Source organism: Pristiophorus japonicus, chromosome 8, assembly GCF_044704955.1.
Source record: "Pristiophorus japonicus isolate sPriJap1 chromosome 8, sPriJap1.hap1, whole genome shotgun sequence".
Lineage (NCBI taxonomy): Eukaryota > Metazoa > Chordata > Chondrichthyes > Pristiophoridae > Pristiophorus > Pristiophorus japonicus.
Window position 1 is genome coordinate 159,427,689 of NC_091984.1, and position 9,300 is coordinate 159,436,988.

Sequence of the window (9,300 nt, forward strand, 5' to 3'; positions counted from 1 at the left end):
GTCTACATACATAAGGTGAAGGCCCATTCAAAAACCGAACCCCGTGCAGAGGGAAACCAACAGGCTGACAAACTGGCCAAAGAAGGTGCCCGCACAGGAAAGTTCTGGGACCCCTATGACACCAGCCGCATAGCAGCGGTCAAGAATAAGAACAGGGCAGCAGAGAGTACAGGGACAGCTTTGGCCCCAGACTTCAAAACAGTTCAGCTACAGGACCCAGTCCTGAAAGCTGTCCTGAGTGGGCTAGCTAGAGGAGAGAGAGTAGAAGGTCCGTACGGCACAGCAGCCATTACCGTTAAGGAAGGCATGCTGTTTAAAGAGGGACAATGGGTCGTGTCACAGCAGCACCAGAGGGAATTCCTAAAACTGGCCCATGAGGGTCCAGGAGCAGGACACCCCGGGCCTGAGACCACCTGGCAACGGGTGGAACAGGCAGGATGGTGGCCGGGACTCAGGGAGGACGTCCGCGAGTTCTGTGCGAACTGCCTGGTGTGTGCTGCGAACAACCCTGACCCCCAGAAAAGGAAGGTGTCCCTAGGACACGTCAGGAGGGTAGAGGGACCATGGCAGTCAATCCAAATCGACTACATCGGGCCCCTACCCACTGCCCAGGGAGGCTACAAATACTGCCTACTCCTGGTGGACGTGTTCTCAAAATGGGTTGAAGCCTTCCCCTGCCGAACAGCCACCGTACTAGGGACAGCTAAGATTCTAGTGAGGGAAGTGTTCTCCCGGTGGGGACTCCCACAGTATGTGGAGTCGGACCAGGGGAGCCATTTCACCGCGCAGGTAATGCAGGCAACCCTTAAGGTGCTCAGCATTGAGGGGAAATGGCATGTTGCCCACAATCCACAGTCATCGGGTATTGTGGGGCGTTTAAACCGCACCATTAAAGAAAGGCTGCGGAAGGAGACGGGAGGCTCACCCCAAAAGTGGGTGGAGGTCTTACCGTTGGTCCTAATGGGGATCTGAACCAGCCAGTCAAAGAGCACCGGGTATTCCCCATACGAGCTCATGACTGGCCGGATCATGCGGACCCCCACCCATGTCCTAGCCCCGGTGCTCACAGAAGGTCAGCTCAGAGGTGAACCGGGACCGGTTTGTCAGGAACCTGTTTGAACACCTCAAACAGATTCACTTGCAGGCTGCTGGTAACATGGGCAGACAGCATCAGAGTAACCGATTGCTGCTAGAACCCAGCAAACACCACGAATGGGAGATAGGGGACCAGGTCATGGTGAGGAACTATGCTCAGGTCGGGGTTTTTGAAGCATTATATATGGGGCCATACAGCATTGTGGACAAGGCAAGCCCGATGGTCTATGCCATAAAGCTGCCCCGCCGTACAAGGTGGTTCCACATCAACCAGTGCAAGCTGTACAACCCAGGGTCAGCCAAGCACAGAGGGCAGCCGGGAGGGGTGAACCGTCCTCAGGACAGGGACCCTCCGTTGGCCGCCCCCGACGGTGGAGGGCCCACAGGGAATGTGGCAGGCTCAGAAACCGTGCCTATAGGGGCGGTGAATTGCAGTACTGGAGGGGCTATCCCACCTATCGTTTGGGATTCGGACGCTCCCCCAGTAACCCAAGCCCTGAGAAGGACCCTCCGTACACCACGGCCAAAGATCCCGTGGTCACCGGCATCTGAGCCTCAGCGATTCTACCCTAGGAGAAGGGCAGCCCGACAGGAAAGGCCGAAGGTCAGAAGTACAGAGGCCGCTCAGAGTAGGGACCACCAGCCAGCCGCCTCCAGCGGTGAGGGTCTCACAGGAGCAGTAGCAATGAGCTGTCCCAGAGACAAGGGTCTCCAGCTCACCGGCTGCGGGGAAAGCCGAGCATCCAGGCGGCTATCAGGCTGCACAAGGCATGGGCCTGACAGGGACTAACCAGGCCACCCGGAGACCGGTGGCGGTTGTACATAGCTCTAATTTTAGTTTAAGGCAGCTGACTGCACTATTTTACATTTTAAGGTTTAGTTTAGAATTGAGGGTAATGTTGCAGTAATGTTTCGGTGATTATTTTGAGTTTGTCTTGTGTGTCAGCCAGCCTGAGAGCAGTTCTCAAGGGCAGGATCCAGACATTACCTGGTGATGGACAAACAATTGATGTTGTTTAATTTTAATCTAGGTTTTTTTCCTTCTGAAATGTGGTTGTACGTTGCCTATATGCTGGTGGATATAATGTAACTGAAATGAAATGTAACTGTGCTGAAATGCAATTGTAGTGATTGAACCCCCTCCAAGCTGGGAGGGTATAAATGTAAAAGGTTTGTACCTGTAAAGGGAAAGTGTGCATCTATGGTGATGTTGCATAAGTGTAATGCATTTTGGGTATTAGTTTAGCTAATTTACGATGAAGGTTATCTCTTGGGAGTCAGGAACTTTGCTCACCTCGAAGAATGATACCATAAGTGATATGGTATCACAGGGGGGAATGAAGAATTTACCAATATCTCGCAAAGATTCCAGGTACCTTTCCCCTACAGAGGGGAAAAATTCCTTTCTGGGCTTTTAAAATGAATTTAAAGGGGCAGACAAAGCCTGCGGGGGATAAAAGGGGATGCATTCATGGAGACCCCCCCCCCCCCAGTGTTTGGACTCATAAGAAAGGGAATTCAAAATGGACCTAAATTACAGAAGCTTGAGATCCCCTAAACATCTATGGGAAGGAGCATATCAATTTTAAGATTCTACAACATTTTGGCTGCGAAAAAGAGTTACCAAATACAGGAGGTGGAGCCAACGTCTGAAGCAAATTCGTGTATTAAGGATCCCAGGCTGTCTGGGGAACTATTCATCCCCTAAGAGATAATCGAATTACCCAATCAAGGACAATGGAAATCATGGTCAGAAAAACTGGACAATCCTAAAACAATGCAAAACCAGTGATAGCACATTCTCACACCCTAATTGAGTTACTGCTGACAAAGGAGACATTTGAAAATCAATGGACAGAACAGTTTAAACAGAGCCCAAGAGATTTGATGGGAGATAACGGAGCTTTTTTTGGGGATATATCTATCCCCCAGTTTTACAAGGAAAGACTAGCAGAACACAGACTTTAGCAGAGCACAGACTAGCAGAGCACAGACTTGAACACAGACAGAAACAAGCAGCTGGAGCGTGAAGAAATGGAGTAGTGAAGGAAACTACAAGAAATCGTCAAGGACCGACTGAGCACGAGGCCCACGAAATGGAAGGTTGTCAGCAACCAAATTGACAAACCCGGGCTACCACAACCAGCGAAACGACCAACCAAAACCAACTCAGCAAAAACCAAAGAATCGACATTTATTTCCACTCTACAATCTACTTCTGAACGGCCAACGGGTGAGAAATTACCTAAAAAGACTAACTAAAACCAAAGAAAGTGGGTACTTACCCCATACATCCAAAACGCAACTTACCACATCAACGGACGCACCCCAACCGAAGACTACGCAGTCCGAAGTCCTCTCCTCCATCCGGGGTGCGGCTCGCCTAGAAGGCCAAGTGCAGCAAACCCCGAAACCGTGATTCACAGGCAACTGTCTAAAGGGATTGGTGAGCATAGCCCCTGAACCCTCAGAGCTATAACTTAGTTAGTTCGGGGAATTGGGAGGGGGGAGGCTGGGATAACTTGTGTAAATGTAGCTGCATTCTCCTTTTTACCCCATTTAGAGTTTAAGCTATATTTTCCACACAGGCTGTAACTTGACAATTTATTCAATGTGTTATACCCTTCCGTGTGTATTGGTCTGTGTGTGTGTTATTAAAGGTGTGCCTTTTACTTCTTTTTAAACACAATAAAGCCATACCTGCTTCCTACCTTGAAACCGATTGTCTGTCCAAGTCTGTCACAGTCCCTTCATAATTCCAATGTCTATAACCAAGGGTGTGGGAGCGATTCGGAACCGCTCATATAAGGTCAGAAGGGAAAGCTGACCCCCTGCAAACCACCCCTTACACTTTTGACTTGGCAGGTTTGGCCATTGTCCATTTGTACCACCAGTAGCCTGTTTCCTTCCTTGCCTGTTACAGTTCCTGCAAGCCATTTGGGACCCCTGCCATAGTTTAGCACAAACACTTTGTCCCCTATCTCATTCCACATCCCCCTCGAATTTCGGTCATGGTACTCAGTTAGCTTACGGCGCTTTGCCTCAACGATTTCATGCATGCCTGGGAGGATTAATGAGAGCCTTGTCTTTAAGGTCCGTTTCATCAATAGTTGCGCGGGAGGAACCTCAGTCAATGAATGCGGATGAGATCTGTATGCCAGCAGCAGTCGCGACAGGCGGCCCTGCAGCATGGGTCCTTGGATTTTGAGCATGCCTTGTTTAATGATTTGCACTGCTCGCTCCGCTTGGCCGTTGGAGGCCGGCTTGAACGGTGCTGTCTTAACGTGATTTATACCGTGGCCAACTATAAAATCTTGTAATTCTGCGCTGGTGAAGCACGGACCGTTATCACTGACCAATATGTCTGGAATTGCGTGCGTTGCCAACATAGTTCCAAGGCTCTCCACAGTGGTGGAGGTGGTGCTCGAGTTTAAAATGGTGCGTTCGATCCACTTTGAAAATGCATCTACTACTACGAGGAACATTTTATCCATGAATGGGCCTGCATAGTCTACGTGCACCCGCGACCACGGTTTGGTGGGCCAGGGGCTCAGGGGGGCCTCCCTGGGGGCATTACTAAGTTGGGCACAAATGGTGCACCGTCGGACGCAGAGCTCCAAGTCTGCGTCAATGCCAGGCCACCAGACATGGGATCTGGCTATGGCCTTCATGAGAACGATCCCCGGGTGCTCGCGGTGGAGCTCCCGGACAAATGCCTCTCTGCCATGCAGAGGCATAACTACTCGGCTGCCCCACACTTGGATTTCTTAACTCTTAGGCCGACCCGATCCAACCGCTTTAGTACTTCCTCCAAATTGTGGAGATGGGAGTCGGTGTCCCTGCCCGTGATAAGTATGTCGTCTTGAAATACAACCGTCCCCAGGATGGACTTGAGCAGACTCTCCATGTTGCGCTGGAATATAGCAATTGCCGAACTGATGCCGAATGGGCATCGATTGTACATGAAAAGGCCTCGATGTATGTTGATGGTGGTGAATAGCTTAGACTCTTTGGTCAGTTCTTGCATCGTGTACGCAGATGTGAGATCTAGTTTCGAGAAAGGTTTTCCTCCAGCCAATGTGACAAATAGGTCCTCCGCTCTGGGCAGCAGGTATTGGTCCTGTAGGGAGACTCTGTTTATGGTAGATTTGTAATCCCCACAGATTCGTACGGATCCATCAGGCTTCATGACTGGGACGATGGGACTTGCCCAGTAGCTAAATTCCACGAGTGAGATAATGCCTTCCCGCAGAAGCCTGTCCAGTTCATGTTCAATCTTTTCCCTCATCACATAGGGCACAGCTCTAGCCTTGTGATGGACCGGTCTAGCATCCTGTGTGATGTAGATTTTAACTTTAGCCCCTTTGAAGGTGCCCACACCTGGCTGAAAGAGATGTTCAAATCGACTTAGAACTGTTGAGCAGGAGATCCGTTCCTCTGACGACATGGCGTGAACATCATCCCATTTCCAATTTAGTTTTACCAGCCAGCTTCTCCCCAGCAGTGCTGGGAGATCTCCGGGGACAATCCACAGGGGAAGTCAGTTCACTGTCCCTTTGTGTGTGACTGAGAGCATGGCGCTGCCAAGGACTGGGACGATTTCTTTGGTAGAGGTCCTTAGTTTGGTGTCGACCCTTGTGAGTTTTGGTCTGTTGCTTTTGTGCGGCCACAGCTGTTCAAATTGTTGAGCGCTCATGAGAGATTGACTCGCTCCCATATCCAGCTCCATGTTGACGGGCAACACATTCTTCGAGACTCACGCTCTCGGCTGCAGAGAACAGTATCCCCCTAATGATACTGTCCCCTACCACTACAGCATTTCTTTTTACTCCCCTCACTTGAATGGCCCCCTATACCACGGTGCTGTGGTCATCCTCCCTGCAGTCCTTGCTCTCGTCCAAACAGGGAGCAAGAATCTTGAACCTGTTGGACAAGAGCAAGGGCTGAGGCTCCTCCAATGCTACCTCCTGAGTCCTCAGACCTGCCTTGCTCATAGTCACACCCTCCTGTACCTGACCACAGCCCAAATTTGAATTAATTAATCTAAGGGGTGTGACTGCCTCCTGGAACACAGCGTCCAGGTAACTCTCCCCCTCCCTGATGTGTCGCAGTGTTTGAAGCTCGGACTCCAGCTCATCAACACGGAGCCGAAGTTTCTCAAGCAGCCAACACTTACTGCAGATGTCACCTGCGCTAATTTCTACTTGCGTGTCTCAATGTGTCATTATTTTTATCGCATAATACTCCTGTGAGAGGCGTCTCGGGACATTTCACTACGTTAAAGGGGTTATATAAATACAATGTTGTTGTGAAAGATCCCATGGCCACTATTTCGAATAAGAGCAGGGGAGTTCTCCCGGTGTCAATATTTATCCCTCAATCAACATCACAAAAAAACAGATTATCTGGTCATTATCACACTGCTGCTTGTGGGAGTTTGCTGTGCGCAAATTGGTTGCTGCATTTCCCACATTTCAACAGTGACTACACTCCAAAAGTACGTCATTGGCTGTAAAGCACTTTGGGATGTCCTAAAGTGATGAAAGGCGCTATATAAATGCACGTCTTTATTTTTTGCTTTCAGTTAATGGCCCCAATTAAACCAATCATGTGGGTTTCCCAGCCCAATTAAAGGGAGCGGGTCTGATGATGTCATCGATAACTCATTTCCAGCATGGGAGGAGTCAACCATGTTGGTATGGAACTGGAGTCACCTATAGGCCCAGACTGGGTAAGGACAGCAGGTATCCTCCCCTGGAGGACAAGACTGAACCAGTCGGGTTATTCACGGCGGCAGCAATCCGACAGCTTCATGGTCACTTTTACTGACATCAGTATTTTTATTCCAATTCACAATCTCTATCTGCCACGGTGGGATTTGAACTCCAGATGTCTGGATTAGAAATTCAGGCCTCTGGGGCAACGTTCCCTCTAACCTGAGTGGCCGCGCAGCTCTCTGCCGCCCCTGCATAGCCCAGGACCGGCTTTTCTAATGTTACATTTTGTGTATGCACAAAACTGAATGGACCGCCAGCCCCTTAAGGGGGCCGAAGACCCCCCAAAATATGAGGCAGAACATTGCTCTGGGTTAGTAACATAATTTCTACACTACCAGACCCATATAATGGGCTGTGCCAATGATGGTCCATTCTAAATACTTTCTTGAGCGTCCGGACCGATTGGTGGCAGGGTCGTCTGGAATCCATAATATGTTCTGGAATCCAGGCCCGCCGACCCTGCTGACCTCGGGCCTCACCTTGCCCCGCTCCCCACTGCTGCCCTTACCTCGGGGCCTCCTCACCGGCCTACCTCAACACCTCCTCTGTAACGGGGCCTGCCAGTCCGAACAACTCCTCGGCGGCGGGTCCCGCCCAAACAACTCCTCGGTGGTGGGGCCCGCCCGACGACCTCCTGGATGGGGCCAGCGACCCGAACAGCTCCTCGGAGAGTAACCCCCCCCCGCCCTTTCTGACGTTCCGAAATCCGGAAATACCCGAACCTGGGCTCGGGTATTTCTGGATTTCGGATATCAGAAACGCGTTCCGAAGTCCAGAAACACACGAAAACTGGCTTGGCCTCGGTCCCGAGGTTGCTGGATTTAGGACGCTCAACTACTGTATTAACTTAAATCTCTGACACTGAACCTTATGATGGCACTAGCAGTAGTGTGAAAGATGTGGTTAAATGATGTAGTTTTAGTACCACTGCGACTTTGATTTCTCTTGCGATGAGCCAAGAGCTAAATGGTAGACAACTAATGTGGGACTGCATTCCTGCTGATGGTTGGTGGCATGGCTTGACACAGCAGGGAAGGGCGAAGCGGAGGGCAGCAGGCTGCAGTTTCCTGCGGCAGGTGGGGGGCACCAGTTGGGTGGGGAAGGGAGCCATGTGTTCAGATAGCGGATGCTGGGATCCAACCAGGAACGCAGGCTCACTTTGGTGTCACAGGTCAGTGGGTCACGGTAATTTTCAGGCTGCATGCGACGCATGGGGGAAGGGATTCAGCCAGGGCTGTAGGCCATTTTCCGGGTTGTGGTGGGGATCCGATCAGGACTATGTTCCTCTTTTAGGTTGCGGGTGATGGTAGGGGGGGGGGGGGGTCAGATAAGGTTGATGCCCCAATCCCCTTGCCAGGCGTCAACTCCTGCAGACCCACATCCCATCTCCTTCCCTCGCCTTCCCTTTCCCAACGTTCCCCCGCATCCAAAGCCTCTCATGCCCATTCCTAGCACTGCTCATTCTCTGTATCTTCCCCAGCCCCTCATTCTGGACTCCTACCTTCCTTCCCTCATTCCCCACATCCACCCCCCTCACGGCTGTTCCCTCTAAGTATCTCCTCCACCCTATAATAAGCTATAATGGTTTAAAAACAAATTGCTGGTTTCCCAACTTAGTGCTCCAAAATCAGCAAACAAGAAGAACTGGGAGGGAGGTCTGAGAGTGAGCATGTATCTTCCACTGGGGGGGGGGGGGGGGGTCTGAGAGTGAGCATGTATCTCCCACTGTGGAAGGGGGGGGGTCTGAGAGTGAGCATATATCTCCCACTGGGAGGGAGGGGGGTCTGAGAGTGAGCATGTATCTCCCACTGTGGAAGGGGGGGGGGGTCTGAGAGTGAGCATATATCTCCCACTGGGAGGGAGGGGGGTCTGAGAGTGAGCATGTATCTTCCACTGGGGGGGGGGGGGGGGGGGGTCTGAGAGTGAGCATGTATCTCCCACTGGGAGGGAGGGGGGTCTGAGAGTGAGCATGTATCTCCCACTGTGGAAGGGGGGGGGGGTCTGAGAGTGAGCATATATCTCCCACTGGGAGGGAGGGGGGTCTGAGAGTGAGCATGTATCTCCCACTGTGGAGGGGGGGGGTCTGAGAGTGAGCATGTATCTCCCACTGGGAGGGAGGGGGATCTGAGAGTGAGCATATATCTCCCACTGGGAGGGAGGGGGGTCTGAGAGTGAGCATGTATCTCCCACTGGGAGGAGGGGGGAGTTCTGAGAGTGAGCATGTATCTCCCACTGGGAGGGAGGGGGGAGTTCTGAGAGTGAGCATATATCTCCCACTGGGAGGAGGGAGGTCTGAGAGTGAGCATGTATCTCCCACTGGGAAGGAGGGCAGACAAGTGGCCAGAGGCCCAACAAATCAGCATCCTGAGGGGTCCCCTGTGACCCTCTGACCAGCTACCCCCGATAGGTCAGTGGGCAGATGGGTGAC